Raw genomic sequence first — 16,458 nt, 5'->3', positions numbered from 1 at the left:
GTTGAAAAAATTGTGCTGGTACTATTTACAGTAATAGTTGGAGCTATGGTCGCAGCACCAGTTGTACTTGAAACAGTGGTTACCAAAGTTGTAGTTGGTACAGCAGCTATGGTGGTAGGCGGAGGAAAAAATATACTCGAGTATCGACGATGACGAGCAGCTGATGATGATGTAAAATGCAAATCAGAATTATCCCATGATAGAGATCGAGCGTTAAATAAGGGCATCGTCATGTCACGTCGAGTTGCACTGGGAATAGGTGAGATCTCAGGGCGTTCAGTCGACGGAGCTGTTGATTGACGCACCGTCGAACTGGCGACATTTTCCACGGTTGTAACCGGTGAACCAATTACTGTTTCGGGTAAAACCTCAGGAATCAAGGGTACTTTTGACACATCTGTAGGTTGGAATAGTACCCTCGGTGTAACCTGAGTTGGTGGATCTGAGAATTGAACATTTGTCCCAGAAGTGGAGGCTTCCGGTGAACCGTCCATTATACCTCGTTCAATTAATTCTTTCCGAATTTGCTCAAAATTAATTGGCAAATCACTGGTTAGAATTGGATCATCGGGAATTCTTAAATTCCTCATTTGCGCTAAATTACGAGTTATTGCACGGTTTGGAGCGCCTTGGGGAGCTGGTTGTCCCCCTTGCACATCCGGACTATTAGTAGGTGTTTGAGACATGAATACGCTATCTTCGGAGCAAAAGCTCGATAACGAATTTTGTCTTGAAGGATATGGCGAACTCGCGTTGGAATGTGATTTCAAATCACTAGTCACTATGCAGGAATTATTCGAAACCGTTGAGCTAATTCGTAAATTGCTCATACACTAAGTACGAAACACGTTTTGAATTTCTTCAATAAAACGAAACGAAAATTCAAAGGCACGAATAATAACGCGAAGCACAATTAACACGATTCGAAAAAATAATTCTTTACTATAACAGCATAACAGTAGGAACAAAACCACGAATAATTTGATCACGTATGACTTTAACGACGGCATAAGCACCATAAAGGATACGCGAACTGAACACAATGAAGTAAAAAATTATAATGTTTCTTCTTGATTAAATTTACAAGGCTTGCAGACGATACCAAGTACCGATAAATGGAAGGGTTGAATCTATAACAATAGATTGGGCTTATCTCCCACTGCTCGGCGCGTAGGTCCGACTGCAAGGAAATTTTCTACCTATTTAATTGGTAAGATAACGGATGTGATATTTGCCAATTTTCGAATGTAATTATCGTTATCTTTTCGTTGCTGGTTGATATTGTGGAGGATAAAAAACCCTTGGGTTTTTCTAGCATTTAGTATTACAATAGGCCAGACACTTTTTAATTTATTCTTCCGATAAAAAATACAGCAACGCTAACGCCTAGGTAGGAACGTCAGTATTTTTAGTAACAGAATAATAGATTCTAGTTACTTGATTGATTTTGGTGCACAAAGTTTTATCTATGTAGAAATTTTCCCACGACAGTACCTATGATAGGTAGTCTGCATCAGATAACAGGGTTTTTACTACTTATTTTCAACCTACAACGTATATAATTTTTTGACATGAATTATACACGAAAATTCGCGAAATGAAGAACTTTACAGATATTTGCACATTTAAAACAACGTCATAATCCCCTAGGATAGCTACACATTGGCCGATGCATACCTATACCCATGAAAATAGACACGTTCGCATAATAACTTGCTCAGTAAATATTTCACTAGGAAGAAATACCTATAATAGGTACAGAAAATCAATTCGTAAATTGAGCTAAATTACCTATAATAGGCTTCAAGATAAAATTTGTTTTAACTTTGCGTTCGTAAATCGCACTACATGGTGATAGGATTTCTCCATATGAAACACAAAAAACACAATTGTATCTAGAGTCTGTTACTACCTACTCGTATGTATAGGCGAACCTACCAGTGACTTGAGGTGTTCTTCACAGAACTAGATACCCAAACACAAACACTTATGTATGTCTAATTACTGGGGCTACTAATCGTATAATAGGCGCAATGACTATCAGTGACTACTTTTCGCTATGTAATATAGTACACACTTTTAAAAAAAAAAGGTTGATCTGGTCTATCTGATCAGTACGTTTGATCTGCGTGAGCTGAATCAGTATCCTATTTGCTAATATGTGTTACATATAGCGCGAAAAATAGAGAACGCTTGCGAATGAGTGAAACATTCGACTTAGGCAAAACAAAGGAAAGAAAAAGCAAAAAAAAACTAACCGTAGCTCTTTAGGCGAGGCGTGATGTTAAATATAACGCACTTTTAGATCACTAGTATATCTAAAGGACGCTCCCGGGTTTCGGCACCAAAAATGACGTGCAAGAAAAAAAATAAATTAAATCTTTTGTCCTTAACAGACCTAAAATACCATCTTTCACACGCATTTAAAACAACCCTTAGGTTGACTAAAGACAATCCCAAGGGAAGACCTAGCTATCTAGTAGCTTCGCGAATGTCTGGCGAATTACCGCCTCGCCATTCGCTTTTCGGTGAAATAAAAAAAACGAAAGCACTTTTTAAGCACTGGTAAATCCCATATATTTCAGGAATAAAACAAGACAATATATGGGTTAAAACAAAGGAACAAAAAGGCAAAAAATAAGGAACAAAAAGCAAACAAAAATAGTTAACAATGAATGGGATTATCCCAGCGCTACCCTACCAGTCCTATACCCCTCGGTACCGGGCACGAAAGCATCCGAGAGACAGGAGCACCCTCACTCCATACCTACCCAAAAAGGTGTAGGTACAAGGTCGGATTCCCTATTCCGTAGCTAGCGGATAGGTAACCCTATGAGCTATGTACTTGCACTCGTAAGCGAAGTACATAGACTGAATTTTGACACGTAGAGCCATCGCGTCGTTAGCCATAATTATAGCTAACGAATCCCTACCTAACAACGTCCCTATACATGCCGTAGCGGATAGGTACGCGGTCTGTTAGGTAGGTGCACTGCTCTAAATTCTAAAAGAAGTTACTTTTCTTCCCCCTTAGAGGAAATAAAAGTTTACTTTTTCTCGCACTACAAACTGTGAAAGTAGTGCGTAAAAGAGGGGAAGGGGGTTAGTAGCATCAAAATTTTGCCCAAAACGTAAAAAAATGTAACGTATCGTGGAACGTAGATATCGTTTTATATGTATACGAGAACGTTGAATACGAATTAATAAGTATAATATCAACTAACAAGGGAACCTCTTGAGGTCTCATACTCAGATTTGAACGGGACCGCGATTTTTGGAAAGAGCATAGTCTAAAACCCCCAAAACCAAATTTTCCAAAATTGACTGCTTTTGGCGATTTATGCTTTTTTTAAAAAAGTACGTACTTGATAAATAAAAATGGTCAAAATAAGTTCCAAAACTAGTATTATTTACCGAAATCCAAATTTCACAATTTCGAGTCATTCTGGAGCCTCCAGCGCGATTTTTCAATTTCTCCAGAATTTTGAATTTGCTCCAGAAGGCGTGAATATGAAGTTGGGCAGCTAAAAATCGAGTTGTGTATTATACTCGACCTGTTTAACGAGTTAATCTACATTTGAGCCGATTTTGGGAGTGACACCTCAAGAGTAGTTTTTTGGCCAGTTTTTTTCAAAATTAAAAAATCAAAAGATAACCGTTTGTGAGGGGTTCAACTTGTAGCTCCGTAGCAAACACTTTTATCAAAGCATGTTGAAACCACCCATAAGTGAAGTCAGAGGTGTTTTTTAAAGAAATGCATGTAAAATACATAGAAAAAACTGCCGATTTATCTGGAATTTTCACGATTTAGGGTCATAAAGGATTGAATTTTAAGGTAAGATAACCTTATCGCGATTTGGAAATTTTTTTTATTCCGGCCGTAAATTGCGGTTTTGCAATTACCCAAAAAAAATCTACTTGGGGTAATCGCAAAAACGATTTTTTTTTCACTTTTATTTGCATTTACCTCAAACATTTTTTTGCCCTGAACAGCTTGAAAATGATTCGAAATTACAAAAAAAATAAACTTCCACGGTCACATGATGAGTTACACGTTAGAGAATTGAATAACAGTTTTAATGAATTTTAAAATTATTGCTCCTTTTTAATATTTTACATACTAATTAGTGGAGGCAAATTAGCATATTTCGAAAATAAAAACATTTTTGGCTACCAAAGATTTTATGATGAAAAATTGTCAAGGGTGGTCCCCTGAATACTCCCTGAGAATTACCACCCCACAGACCCCTTGCTAATTTTTTTATGGGGGGTTGAACCCCCCCAAAATGGGTTTTTTGCAGTTTTATTCTCAGGGGTTGATTTTACGTCAAAAATAGCTTTATTTTTGAGTTCTACGTCAAATTCCCGATCTAGAGATATGTCAACTGTCTTTCTACCCCAAAGGGGGGTGGGGCCAGAACCATTCAAAAAAGGGGGGTTTCCTGAAAAATACATAAAGGCTATAGGGGCCTTAAGAGGGGTAAAAAAAAAAAATTTCAACATTTTTTCACTCCCCTAAAAATTTTTTTGGGAAGTGGAAAAGTTATCGAATTTTTGACCGAATCAAGACCACGAATACATCAAAAGTTAGCAAATGACACGTAGAATACAGTAAGTAAGTGTGTTAAAAATGCAAAAAAATTAAAAAAATATCGCCCACTTTTGCATTTACCCTAACATGGGGTAAATGCAAAAATTCGATTTTCAAATTTTCAAATTTCAATTTTCTCCACGGTTTGTGAACCAAATTGTACCAAAATTGTACCATTGATAGAGAACCATCTGAAGTAGTGGTACAAATTTCATCTTCATCCGTGCAATAGTCTTCTCACAGCGCCCTTTCATCAAAGTGTCACTAATCAAATAGTGCTTTGCAATTACCCCACTCTACCAGGCTACCTTACTCAATTTTTTAATTTGACCCCTCCAAGGCCGCCATCGCTCCCCTCCGTTTCCAGAAGATTGAAAAAATCGCGTGTTATTATGATTTATCAAGTTTAGGCTCCCAAGCTCCCATATATTCATGTTACCTACATGTGGAAAACAGTATAGATAAACCAAATTTATTGGAAACCCTAATTTTGCGTGATTGTAGGGAAAACGTGAGCAGGTGGTCGCTCGCGGAATCTATTCGAATAATAGGTACTTAACAATCTTGAATTCAGTTCAAAGAGCATCGTCGAGCATCATGGGTATGGCTATAACTACGATTTTCACTCTACTTCGTGCCACCCCTTTGTATCCGATTGGAAGCCAGCGTCATCCACTCTCACACGACGGGACGGGCAAATTATTTGCCTGGAGTGGTAGTATGTACGTCGCCGAAACAGAATGATATTCACCCTGGCCGCCGCTGCCGCTGCCGCCGCCGCGTCCGAGTTTTGAAATAGCCGAAAATTTAAACGACCATTTTACAGCATATTAAAGTTGTTTCAACTTTTTGCCATTATTCGCTTACGAATTCCAAGTGGTGATGTTCTACCGCTGACACCTCCACCCTGTGTTGGCACTCGCTCGCCTCACTCAATGGTCAACGAGTAGCGACGATTGAGAAACGGTCAACAGTCGTAAAAACTGCAAGCTTATACCGAAACCGAATACGCCGAATTTATGCCACGCACGTTGCGTTAGCCTTATTTCCAAACGGGCGAGGGTATTTTTCAACAAACCCCGCTCCGATCGTCCCCCCTCGGCCCGGTATTCGCTATTCAGCGTCTTTTGTTTCGCGGCGCGCTTTTCACCAGCTTTTCCATTGTCGTCGTAGTCGTCTTTTTTGTGTATCGCTTTTTTTCCCTCCTTCTTTACTTAATATTTTACTGATAGCGGTGCTCGTGAGAAGGAAATTTTCGCAGATTACTCGACGACGACGCTCGAATTACCTACACGAAGGTGTGAGCTCTGAGCAGAACATTGCCGACTATCTTGCGTAACTCGTCTCGTATCTACGGAATGTGCGACTGCGACAGTATGTTACGCGAATAGCGAGTAAGACGTGTGATGATGTGACGATTGACGAACATCGTTATCGTTTGACGTTTCGGAAGTAACCTTATGTGCGTAATGTACTTACGAATTTGCGTAGGCTGAACGCATCTCATTCTCAGTTCCCAGTTTGCTTTTTTTTCTTTCTACGCTCGTACCTACTCGTATTTGAAAATTATTACGCCAGCCATGCTTAGCTTACGATGGTGGGTGGTTTCTCGAAGACCTGTTTCTTTATTTCCAACTTTTTGCTCATTTTTTGCTTTTGGAATCATTTTAGGTACGTTCTCTTCGAATGAAGCATCGCGTCGCGTCGCGTCTTATTCGTCACTTCGAACGTAAATTGATTTATTACCTTTTTCGACGGAAGCGAAAACGAAATGTTACGCTGCGTTCGTTGTACATAATGCCAGCAGAACACAGCCCACCGCTTTTTAATTCATTAGAACGCGAAATTTGTTGGCCTATAACCGTTGAAAAGATACCCAAGGTGCTGTAAAGACTACGCTCGCGCTGCTCTAATAAGAACACCAATAAATAAGTCGATGAGATTAAATAAAATGCTACAATTTTGTATAGATATAGGTACCGAAGATCGGGTTGAATTATCCGTACTTTTCGTCCACGATTATCAAAGTTGCATCGAAGCGCCTAAAAAAATAAAAATAAAACTAAACAAAAAGAAAGATACTCACGATGATAAATATAAATTCAAACGTTACACGCGATAAAAAATTTCTCAACTGTCATCCTCCGCTTGTTTGCCGGCTCAAAATATGGTCTAATTCGTTCTCAATGAAAAGGAAGATACGATACGCAGCGCCCATTTTCCACTCTCGATTGCGAATTAAATAAGACAAACATTTCGTATTATTTCAGTCGTAAAAGCGAAATTTCTTCGATCGCTTCGACTACAAATTAAACGACGACCAAAAAAAAAAAAAAAACGGCCTTTCTGTATTACGACCATAAAATTTTTTTCTTCTCTTTCGAAAATACATACCTACTTTTGACGTAGCAGCGGCTAATGCGACGCGATGCTGCGGTTCCAGCTTCCATAAAGTGTGCACCTATAAGAAAGCGCATGGCGCACGGCCCACTTGTTCCTATTACGAATGAATGTAGATAGAGATATACGTAGACGTACGAGTATTCGAAGGGTGGGTCAACTAAATTTTCACCGTTTTCAAGAGGCTGATTGTGAAGTTTATCGCCGATATACTCGTGTACACCGCCGCCGCTTACTATTAGACGACCGATTAGACGTAATAAAAATTTTACGATCGTTGGAAAATTGCGGCGCTGTGCGGAAATTTGGACAGTCTATGTCTATACGAATACGGGTATATGTAGCATTTAACCGGCCTACGATAATCGGAGCGGATGGGCCGAAAATGCCGAAATGCAAAGGCGTATAAATGTAGCTTTACCGGCACATACGTACTCGTACGAAGAGCTTTGTTGCGAAAAATATGCGTAAATGATTAATTAAAGGAACGAATGAATAAGTAAATTTTTCTCAGAGTTTTCTGAAAATTCCGCCTTTGTTGAATTTTATTGCTGTAGGTGGTTACCTAATCTGGCCTTTTCGAGAATAATGGCACAGCTGGTCACCCCGCAGCCCGCACATCGTCCCACTTGCTGTTGTTAAGTTTTCACAAACGTCAATACCGCGAGCAGCAGTAGCAATCGTAATATATACGGTGGTGCAGAAGTGCAGAAGTGCAGATACTCCTTACAAAGTATACGTATACCGAGCAATTGCGAACGTCGGAACGTCCAAAGTTGCATCGTCTATGTCGTCGTAGGCACGTACGTACGTATATACGTATACGTAGTGCATACGGTACCTATCGCACTCGTACCCGCCAGATCCACCCACTTTAATACAGGGCACGATTCGCGGTTACGCGTTGTTATCTTTTCTATTGTTGATTACGAAGCGAAAAAATTCGTACCATAAGTAAGTAAGCATGAGTATTCGATAGTCGAATCCGCATTATACATTTTGAACACGATAAATCCTTCAGCAGGACAACCGATATCGTACGTAATCGTACGTATACTATACGTAAGATCATGTACCTATACAGTATACAATATACATGTGTACGTTCATCCAGCTACCTCCCCAACTACTCCGACTTGCATTCGTATGTAGATACAGACACATAATATAATGCCATTTGCTAAAACTCCCCAATCGTATCCCTTTCTCTTCCCATTACATAAAACTGAGAGCCCTGTGCAATTTCTCATTCATTCATTCATTCTATAATTTAGAGGTGCAATTTTAAAGTATGGGGAAGGGAGGAGGAATAGTTGAAAAAAAAGATGTAAAATGTCAAGAAATACACTTTTTCGTGATGATCTCTCGCTTAATTATTGATCGTTTGGAAGTCAATACTGCCATTTTTCTTCCTCGTTATGAAAAATATTCTTCGAATTAATTTAGGGATGGTTTTATAATCATCGAATTGATTTTAAATTGATGAAAACGTACTGCTATGTAAAAAATGATCGAGTCCGAACCAAAAAGTGAAAAAAAATGATCGGGGTGCGGAGGAGGAGGAGGAGGAGGAGGAGGAGGAGGAGGGTAAAAATGTTTTGGAAGGTAGTGATTTTTTTTGAAAGGTGGTGAAAACCTGTAGACACTCTGTCTGCAAAATTAAGTGAAGTACCTATGGTGAAAACTGCATAGCCTCGTATCGTTGAAAAAGGTTTAATATGACAGAGACTCTTTCAAGAGTAGTAAAAAAATTCATTTCAAACCACCAAAAACTGATGAAAATTCTTCAAATCACAAGGTTTATCAACATTTGCATGAAACTTCGGCATCGTGAAAATACATACATAATGTTGAACCTAAAAGCTATCTAATACGTAACACTAAAAAGAATCATTGATATCGTTATAAATTATGAAAAATTGCGGATGAAATTTGGCCGATTAAACATCGTCTACGTGTGTTTAAACTAACATAAAAATTGAATCCTTATTAAAGTCTCGATTTTATATTCGGGTAACTGAAATTTGTTTCGGAGGTTTCCCTATACGTTTCTTTGCTGTGGGAGAAAATAGAAAAACGATGGCTCACTGGCGGTGTGACCGAAACTTGTAAAATCTTGTTGTATAGGTACGCTTATTTGGAAAAATATAATTTTCAGTTTAAAAAAAAATATAAACTCGAATTAAGCATCAGTATGAGAACTAACTGACGTGAAAAGACGTGTGCATCGCGATCTTCATTTCATTATCCACAAAGTTCTGTTTTTATTCACTGTTGCGAGTAAATGTAAACCTCTTCTGTTAGATAGCTGTAGTGTATGTTCATCTCAATTCTATTCCATTCGCAGTCGATATAAAACAAGATAGCGCCAGCATCGCAGTCTGTGACGAACAATTTTTACGTTGGTAGCATTCGACCATTCGTATTCAAAAGTGTTTCGATTAAAAAAAGAAAATTCGTGAAATAACAAGGAAACCTCGTGAGATGTCCGCTTTCGACTTGAACGGTACCGCGAGTTTTGGGAAGAGTATTTATAATTATGTAGGTATTTTTTGAAAACCCAAAATTGACCACTCTCAAAAATATAATGTTTTTTTCATCGAATCAACGCTGCTCCATTCGTCGGTAATTTCTGAAATTTGTGCGAATAGTTGTATTTCGTCGAAAACCAACTCCCCTCCCCGAATTTCACTAATTCAAGCCATCCTGGAACCTCCAGTTTTCGATTTCTTTCGAGTGTTTAAATTTCTCTAGCAGGCGAGAAAATTAATTTGCGGTGCTAAAAATCGAGTTTTCTCGACTCATTCAACGAGCCTGTCCTTACGAGGGCCAACTTGCCAGCGAACACTTCGAGTCTGTTTCGTTTTGAGCAGCATAATTTTGTATGAGAAAAAATATTCAAAAACCAAAAACTCTTTATTCGTACGGAAATTAAAATTCCGTGTTTAACGAGTCTGTTTTGTCTGAAAGAAACCAAATCCAACACTCGAACCATTAGGATTTAAAACGTTTGAAAAATTTCCTCTACTTTTTGAACTTTGAGCTCTAGTGGTGGGTGAAGGAGGTTGACCGCTTTTTAAGGTTATTTTTTTCAACTTAAGGTATAGTATGTACAAAATTAAGAGGTGATTCGATTCGAATTCTATACGTTGAAATTTGATCCGAAACCCGACCTCGCCATGCTACGAGTAAATATGTAGTTCGATAAACGCGTCATTTTTTTGCAGTTTGCTTTTATCTGAAAATGGTCTAGTGTGTGGTTGATACTTTTTACCGTACCTAATCATTCGCGCACCGCGATCAAAACTTTTCGCGTCCTTTACGAACGATTAACTTTGGCAAATTATCATTCACTGTATCTCGGCTGCTGCTGGTGTGGCTTCTGGCTTCCATTAATTACAGTTTAATATCGGCAATACCCCGATCGTACGTAGTAGGTAAAGTTATCAAGACGCAGGGTGGCGAATTTGTTTGTTTATTTACGAGTAGGTTTAGGTGCATGTTTATTTTTTCGTCGTCGTTATTTTCGATTTAATTACGTTTTCGTTCGTATTCGTCGTCTTCGTTGCTATGTTCTTTAGTTGACGGTCGCGGCACTATGGAATGGTTCGGGATTCGGAAAACACGAGAATCATTATTCATTACTCAAATTCTCATTCTGGCGACTGCAATCATCGATTCATTGTTTTTTACGAACGATGTAATTTTTTTTGAGGATACTACCAACTGCCAGAAAACTGTTGTACTTAATTGTAAAATGATTGATTGGCGATATTGACGAGTGCGAGATTTTTTTCTAACTTGTAGACTTGTACAAAGCGATTTTATGTTTTTCGAGAGTAATCTGAATTTGATCTGGTACAATTTTTCGTATGTTGTTTGTAGGTTCGAAAGTTCCTCAAAATTAGAACAGTTGTCTTTGAAAATCTCATCTATAAAAAGAAAAAGAAGCGTGAATTTTTGTGATATTTGCTACTGTAGACTTATCATGTTGAGATTCGCAAACCCAATGGGGCGGTAATGGGAGAGGAGGGGAGGGGAGGAGAGTGGGGTACGGAGCGCCAAAATGTTGGTCAAAATGTGAAAAATTGTCAAATATCGAGTAACATATCGTTTTCTACGTGATTGAGAGCGCCGAATACGAATTTAGAATTATTTTTTTGATTCGACCGCTCCAACACCCCCTCTTTCTGTTAGCCCACCAAATTTCTTGAAAATTGAAAAAAATCGTGTAACATATGCTTTATTAGATATGCTTTATTAGGTTATCGAGAGCGCCGAATACGAATATGAACTTATTTTTTTGATTTGACTTTTTCAACACCCCCTCCCCCCGTTGGTCGCTCAAATTTCTTGAAAATTGAGAATAATCGTGTTAACATAAATGGTTTATTAGGTTTTCGAGAGTGCTGAATACGAATATTGATCTATTTTTTGTATTCGATCCCTTCAACTTTTCAATTGGCCTCAAATCAATAATTTCCATATAACATTCACACACGTATGTTAGGATTCGCAAACCCAAGGGGAGAGGGGGAGGGGGTACGGAGCGCCAAAATGTGAAAAATTGTCAAATATCGTGTAACATATCGTTTTCTACGTTATTGAGAGCGCCGAGTACGAATTTGGAATTATGTTTTTAATTCGACCGCTCCCGCACCCCTCCCCCTGTAAGCCCACCAAATTTCTTGAAAATTGAAGAAAATCGTGTAACATAAATGCTTTATTAGGTTTATGTCGATCGTCGATAAGCGAACATATACCGCAGTTTATTTCAGCAAAATGAAATATACGAGCTAAATCTTTCAACCAACAAAACAAAGCGTTGGCAGAGGCCGTAGCACTGAAGCGATGATGGAAGTAGTGCACCACTTACATACGTCTTCACGACTGCGACGCTCATCTTTGAAACGTAACGTAAACGTACGAAATAGCAAACTAGTCAGCTACATTACGACGGTTATGGTTAAAGTATACGAGTACGACTCGAGTCTAGATCTAATTGCTATTTATTTTGATGTATAACGCGCGTTTATTTAATTTATCGTATTACGTGCATTCGCCGCGCCGCGCCGCGCCGCCCGACCCACCTCCGCAGTTCTCGCTAATGGCCTTTTTTTTTGCTGCACACGCCGCTGATGCAGCAGCGTTCGCAGTTGCATTTCGCACCAGCACCAAAATGCACGAGTGCATTTTGTTCGTTGACGCTAGGGCTAGACTGCGAGCTATGAGCTGTAAGCCACGAGCTACGATAAGTTATTATACCGAGTGCGAGTATTATACACTTACGAATCAATACTCATCGTCATTTTAAAATTTAATGAGCTTCGTGCAATTGGAAAAATTCGTTCATTTCACATATTTCTACTTACCAAAAGCTGTGTTCTGTGCTGTTTATCATCTGCCTACTGTTACTAAATGCATTCGCTTACGTTTACGTGTAGTACAATTATTTTGAGAACGTCATCGTATCGCTTTTCACCCCGCATGTGCATTGACGCATATACCTACGTATTACGTAGATAGACGTACGAGTACGTACAATGTGCAATATGCACCTGCACCTTCTACCTACGCGAACGGCAAGCGTAATATAATAATACTCGTACGAGTAGAACGACGATTTCCCACAGTTTCCCCGAAGAATAGCTTGGTGCATGGAGCTCTCCGTGACCGCGCTGCGCCAAAATTGAGGTTTACCGAACCCTTACCCTTACTCTTATCGTTATTTTACTCAATCGTTTATACTTATTATGATACCTAGTACCTACTACCTAGTACCTACCTACGTATCACGTGTACGTTGCTAGAAATGCTCCGTTTCTTTTTTCTCGAATAACTTTTTGCCCGCACTCCCTTCCTCGCCCTTTCCCTTGGCCTTTCCTATAACCAATAAAATATGACCGAATACTTGGTACAGATATACGTACTCGTAGTCGTAATATAAATGCAACGTGCGCTACGAATCTGATGTATTCGAAACTCGTATCGAGAATTTTTTTCAAGAGACGAGAAGAGAGCGCGCCGAACCAACGAACGAACGAAAGAGAAAAATTATTGTACGAGTCAGAAGTGGAACTGCCCTAGGACAATGTGTATTCCATTGTTCGACATTTAACTCTGCGTACACCGCCGTCGTGCCGCACATTCTGTGTACTTGTCGCGCGTTTTCCGTGCCTTTTAAACGTCGTTGGTAACACTTATTATGTGAAATCGAGTGTGCGAACCGAATATTACCGAATGCGTTACCTATGCACATTGCACGCGGACAATTTATTATTTAATAATCAATTAAATTTTAAAAATGGATTATGTAACTTTGAATGAAAATTTTCATATTATGTACTATGTAGTTGTTTAAACTTGGATCGGTACGAAGCGAGTGCGATATTTCATTTTTATTCGCGCTATTTAGCATAATTGGAAGGTGTGGCGGGTGGCGAAACGTACCCGCAGGTGTTTTAAAAATGCAAACAATAAAGAAAATTGGAAAAAAATGTTTCATTTTTCGCAAGAATATATTGATAGAAAGAAAGAACAAGATTGAACAAAATAAAGTAAACGAAACGCACAACGCACCCCCCATCGCATTTGCTTCGCTGTTACGGATTTATTTTATCGTAAAAATCTAGAAAAGTGATCGTAAAGTTGTTCGTAATAATAAGTCTTTCACAGCTCCTTTCCGCGCTGACGGTAGTTAAAGATACGTAATTGGAAATGAAAATTTAGGGTAATGGTAGCCTAGGTAATATGTATAATTACCTATACCTACCTTAAGATTTAAAATTTGTGCCAATTTCTACGACAAAACTTGGAAATATTCAAACAGAGACCTGAGCCCAACTTTCTGAATCATTTATAATAATTATGTAGTCGATTTTCACCCCCAGTTGTACTACTACTTCATTGCCATGCTAATGGCTAGCTATCTGCTTTACGGGGTGCTAATTGTTTGCCCATGAGGAGGATGTGGATGGGCCTATGTTGAACGCTGTTTAGCAGCATCACGTATCACGTATACCTATTACCTACTGGCTACTACTCGTAAGGAGCTGAAGAATAGCGAACGTAGATTTACGTAGCGAGCAATAGCGCTGGCGTATAAAAATATATGTACATACTCGCAATGTACATACGTAAACGTCGTCGTGGTTTCAAAAGATTGAAAAAGCAGATAGGTGGTAGTCGCGAGGTATTAATTGCGGTTACATGTACTCGTAGTAAAATCGGCGTATACCGTATACGTATAGGTTAGCTTGTTAGCTTACTCGTATTTGACCCGAATATCGGGGTTCGCCGGTTCAAGAATGTATACGATACGAGTACGAAGGATATGTATAAGTATCCGTGGCGGGCCTCGCGTTGTGCGGATTTAAATTACAAACTTAATTCAACAATATCGCGAAGCGAAGAAATTACTTTACAGATAATTATCTTTCTTCGAGCTTATCCTTTTACAGTAAAGCTTTCAGAAGTGAACGAGGGGGCTTGCAGTGGCGGCGGTGACGACGAAGGCGAACTATACAGCTTGCTAAATAGTTTTAATGTGCTCGGTATTGTCTCTCGATCGTGGTGGTAGTGACGCTGTTGCTGCTGCTCCTGCTCCAGCGTAAACTTAAGAACAAAAGTAAACCTTTGCAATAGAACAACTTTTTAATTCTTACGTAGCCATTTTCAAAATGGAATTAAGTACCTATACATATATGTATGTACTATGTAGTATAGATACGTACGTTATTACGTAATGGCCCATATTACGTTTACGTACTACGTACGAGTACGTATGCGCTAGTTACGCGCACGTATTCGTATTTCGTTCCGTGCAATGTGCATTGCATTCTACGTACGTGTGTACGCGATCACGTTCAAAATCGCCGATCTTGTTCGCACTCGCAGTAGCATGATGAGGATATTCCCCATCGCGCGAGGGCCAGAAGAATCTGGCTCTTCCTCATCAGGGATGCCTCGCATGAAGCCATGCACTACCGTAATATAACCTGGATTTTGACGAAAATTCGCGACGATGTCTACTTCGAGTGGGAGACTACCCAGAAAATTTTTGAGCTCCCTAGCGGTTCAAGGCGCTCTCTCAAAGTGTAGGGTCATTTTTGAAAGAGACGTATTTTTTTTTTTTGCCATTTTACGGTAGTTTAACTTGTGCAGTCCTTCGGCCATCCTCCCTCAAATGTTGCGATTCGAGTTACTGAACATTCCTGACTCATTGAACTTGAAATTCAACTCTATTTTTAGCCTCCACCAGCCGGATTCGTGTTCAGTAGGTCAAAATACCACGATTACCACGCTTTTCAAAATCATTTCGATCAAACTTTCAAAATTAATATTTTTTCAAAGTCATGATTTACAAGTTTTTGCGGTCGAATTTTTCATTTCGATCAATTTTCATATTTTTGCTCGTTTGGTACTTTTCAGACGCCCGTAGTTTCCTTCTGCGCCAGATTTCTTCTAAATAATCCATTTTTCAAGAACCCTCCTCCTCCTCCTCCTCCTCCTCCTCCTCCTCCTCCTCCTCCTCCTCCTCCTCCTCCTCCTCCTCCCCCCCCCAAATCTCACAAGTTGTTTTTTGATCTCTTTGTATGGAACACGCTCTCTTGTTTGAAAAAAGACGACAAAAATTAAATAAATCAAAATCGACAAATAATTTTTAAAAATTTCTCCATTTTTGTGTCAGAATTCCTCTATGTAAATAATCCCATTTTTCAAGACAGAATCTTTCTCCATTCTCCTAAACAATTTAGATTTCCTTTTATGGACCCCTCCCCTTACCTCCCCTCCCCTGCCAACATAAAGTTGAAAAATGAATGATTGACGCAATTATGAGAAGGTTTTAAAACGATTTTTGTCGACTTCTTTGATTTATTCATTTTTTTCCAGCTGCGGATGATTGATATTTTCCCAGTTTTTGTCGCGTGAACAGAGGGGGCGCTCTTGCCAAAAATGATTTGGTTTTTGAGGAAAATCAGAAAATTGAGAATTATTGGGTATTTTCTCAAAAATCCCAACACTTTTAGGGGAGCAGGAGCGCTCTGTGTTGGTCTGGATAATTTTTTAATCCGAACTTCGTACAATCGCCGGTGGTTTTCATCGTCTAATGGGGGGGGGGGGGGGAGAATAACTTATTATTTGGTCATACCTATGCCGAGTAATATGTCTACATGTAGGTTTTCAAACACGGAGATTTCAATTCTGGCGTTATTTTTTCGATTTGATCGAAGTTAGAGATGAGTGTCGATGTCGATACATATCTTTCTTTTTTCCCTGATCTCCATTTTCATTTGTGTTGAGAAAATAACATCAAATTCGAATGAGAAACGTGTGTACTGCGAGCTTTGCCTTGGAATTTGATGATACTGACTACGAGTTCAGTGCATAATTTTGACATAGGTACCTGTATGTAAAAGTAAGTAAGTATATACCTAATTACCTATATAGTCCTACGTACGAAATTC

The 16,458-nt window shown here is 39.1% G+C and overlaps 1 protein-coding gene across 6 annotated transcripts in view; it reads left to right on the top strand.

Annotated features, from left to right (window-relative positions):
* The window catches only part of LOC135849400 (monocarboxylate transporter 10), a 229,820-nt gene that overhangs the window by 87,128 nt on the left and 126,234 nt on the right, over positions 1-16,458 (top strand). The gene's annotated exons all lie outside the window — the stretch shown is intronic.

Source organism: Planococcus citri, chromosome 5 (assembly GCF_950023065.1).
Source record: "Planococcus citri chromosome 5, ihPlaCitr1.1, whole genome shotgun sequence".
Taxonomy (NCBI): Eukaryota; Metazoa; Arthropoda; class Insecta; order Hemiptera; family Pseudococcidae; genus Planococcus; species Planococcus citri.
The sequence above is the reverse complement of the archived record's forward strand: the minus strand, read 5'-3'. Positions and strand labels throughout refer to the sequence as shown.